This window comes from Pseudorca crassidens, chromosome 13, assembly GCF_039906515.1.
Source record: "Pseudorca crassidens isolate mPseCra1 chromosome 13, mPseCra1.hap1, whole genome shotgun sequence".
Lineage (NCBI taxonomy): Eukaryota > Metazoa > Chordata > Mammalia > Artiodactyla > Delphinidae > Pseudorca > Pseudorca crassidens.
In genome coordinates, this window is record NC_090308.1 from 33,226,774 (window position 1) to 33,230,250 (window position 3,477).

At 36.2% G+C, this 3,477-nt stretch overlaps 1 pseudogene; it reads right to left on the reverse strand.

The window, feature by feature from the left end:
- Nucleotides 1–974: 974 nt before the first annotated feature.
- On the reverse strand, nucleotides 975–1,144 carry LOC137205127 (U2 spliceosomal RNA; annotated as a pseudogene).
- Between the last annotated feature and the right edge of the window lie 2,333 nt (nucleotides 1,145–3,477).

Sequence of the window (3,477 nt, forward strand, 5' to 3'; positions counted from 1 at the left end):
TGTGCATAGCACTTATATATATAGCTATATATATTATTTTGGTATATATATTTACATATATATATATTTTTTAATTTAAAAAAATTTTTTTTTACATATATATTTTTTAGATGGCATTTTGGTTTTATCACTCTAGCAACAGTTGATATTGTCACAACACTTGTCGGTATAATTTGAAGTCTTTAATGTTACAGGAAAAAAAAGTGCTATTAGGCTTGGGAAAGACGGATTGGTTATAGTCCATAGGATATGTAACCACCAAATTTATATCCAAGTACAAGATGTTTTGAAGTTTCTTTATAATTTATTTGGCTAACTCCTTCCATTGCCTGTGGGCAACTTCACATAAATTTAAATATGTACAATGTTGAGTAGGATTCTCTCTTTAAAGCTGAAAAGTTTCAATCCTCATCCATCTAAGAACTTGCAACTTTGCTCTGTCCATCAAAGGAACTCTAGCATTTCTGGTCACAGAGTGGGAAACAATTTATACTCATGATATTTCCTTGGTTCCTACAGGGTGAAGGCTCAAATCCTCTACTAGGTATTCAAGACTCTTTTTCATTCATTCATTCACCATTTATATTGAGTACAATTGCATCTGTTACAATGGAAGACTATCTACAATATACCCAATTTTATGACTCCTACTTTATTTTACACCTGGTTCATAAACACACACACACACCCACACACACATACACATAGCACTCAACTGGACTGACCTGTCTACTCCTCCCTCAAATACACACTATTCCTTCCCATTATTGCTGTTTTCCACACACCATTTTAGGCAAGGATGACACTAACCCAAAACACACAGACTCAGAATCCCTGTCTTCAAGAAGACTGCAAGCTTCTAAGGGTAGAGACTTTCTTTGTTAAACTCTTAAAATCACTCTCTCAACAGTTCTCATTATTTCTCAATAATTACTGATTGGAAGAAGAAATACCTATAATATATAAGATTATAAGAAGCTAATTTAATACGTTGCATGGGTGCCTTTAAATGAGCTCTACATAATAAACCATGGCACTACTACATAAAAATATTTTGAGGGTTTTATGCAGCATAATATCCCTTTTATTAAACTGATAATAAGAGATACTACACTTGATCTTAGCCAAAAGACAGAGAAGCAATGTAATATCTCCTTTAAATCCAACTGAAATAACTGCTCTGAAAATTGCAAAACTCATAGATTCTCACTGTTAGTGTTCATGGATTATTGTTTATTGAAAAGAGTAAAATATTCTTCAAGGCACATTTTTAAAATTCTAAATTTGCTTGATGCTATGAGTAATTATATAATCCAGCATCTCTAGTTTTAAGCCAAATCATTTCTCTATGCTTCTAAAAGTCAAATCTGTCCGATATCCCAGCATGATGAGTAACATCTATTAGTTTGGAGAGGATACACCTGCATGTGTAGTAGGTTCTGTTAAACATTCAGTATTCTCTTTGACAAATGACCAAGAGATTAGTTTATCTAGACACAGAATACCACACTCTGGAACCCAGCAGTACATTGGAATGACCATTATTCTTCCAAAGCAAGTTAACCCATCTGTCCAGAGCATACACTGGCCAGTGCTCCTGAACTATCTCTTACCCTCTTTACTTGTGTCCAATTTCTGGGCCTCAGAAGGCAAATAGAAAATTCCAACAGAGATCTGTACTACTTAAAGTCAAAATCAGGAGAGATTAAGCAGGGTTTAAGAATGAAGCAAGAGACTTTAAATGAAACTCTTTAAGACATATTTCTTTTCCTTTGTTCTCTTATTAAAAGAGTAATCCATGGAAGTTATGGAGTAAGGCGAGAGAGAAAAGGACAAGGCTGCCTCCACGTTAGCCCTTTCTCCCATGGCTACTGCAGGTGGTTACTTGACCCAGACTCCCCCATGGCAACCTTACATAATGCTGTATAACTCTTATGACAAAGTCTCTTAAATCATCCAACTGCAAGATTGAAAATTTAATATAAAAAATATCCTAGAGGGACAGTGGAGTAGGTATGGGTGGGTTCCTGTGTGGGTTGGAGGAAAAATAGGTACTGTTGTAAAAAATATCCATGCAGTATTAGGCTTAAGTCCATCCATGGAACATCCCTCACATTTCAGTAGGCCATTCTGCCATTCCAAATCTCTGACAACAACTAATCTACAGTCAGCAATGTGTAAGAAATCAGATGGCAGTTACGTTTGGTGAGGAAGGAGGTACACAGTAACTGAGCAGAGAAGTTTGGGGTGCCAGGCATGTTGTGTTTCTCGATTTGGGTGTTTGTTACACCAGCATGTTCACTTTGTGGGAGTTCATCAAGCTTTTCACTTATGATTTGTGCAATTTACATGATATATATTTTTAAATTTTCTAAAAATGATAAAATTAAATCTGCTACCAAGTTAAAAATCTAACACTTTCCCTACTGTCAAATGACTTCGAGCCTTCTCAATTTCACATTTTATTTGCCAGTACAGAAATGGCCTTCATGCTAAGTCCTGAGAAGAAAAAATGATTCAACAACTTGAAAATTAATAAAGAAAATATGATACTTTCTGTCCTAGTATTACAAATGATGTATATTATCTAATATAATTAATGTCTACAGCTATGAATCTATTTATTTTTCTTTAAACCACCAGAATAGTACTATAATATCCCAGTATCTCATAAAAAATTCCCCTCCAGGGACAGAACTCAACTTTGGATATCATCATGACTTTTCACTGGGGGCTGTTTCTTTCTCTTATTCACTTCTTTGAAGTTTAGCAAGAACCAGTGTTTAGCATCCATGATCCTCTGCAACACTAGCCATGCTACATGGAAAGAAGAAGGCAATAAGGCAACAATTTCTACACTAGTATTCCAGCCTAGAAAGTAAAAGTGTCATTTTGTTCCTTTCCCTTTGCAGCATCCTGGGCTCTACTAAAGTGTATTGTTAGTGATCTCTCTTTCAAATACCAGTTTTTCACAGCTATTCACTACAGAAGAAATTCTAGTTTAAGATAAGTCCACCTTGTTCCCTAACAAGGGAAGGAAGTATTAATTATTATGCTATCAGCATAAGAGAGATGACCCATGGCAGCTATTTGTATAGCATGCCTGGTTGGCTGGCCGCTCATGCCTGCCTTCACTGCCCTCTTTTAAGGGTAAAGCAAGACAGAAAGGAAGTGGATTCTGGATAGAATACTCAGCATTTGAAATACAGAAGCACCCAAGCTCCTCTATGGGTATGGAAGTAAAACATATTTTATTACCTAGGACTGTTTCAGTTATGAGTAACAGAAAAAGGCAAGTCGTGGTGGCTTGTGGGAAACAAAGGGGGTAGGATAATCTATAGGCTTAAGAAACTGAACATTCAAAAGGCTCTAGATCCAGTGCCTCGAACTATATTGATAAGGACTTGGTCTCTCTTCTTCTCTCAGGTCTGCTTTTCTCTGCGTGGGCTTCTTTCAGTCAAGCTTACCCAGGGAGTA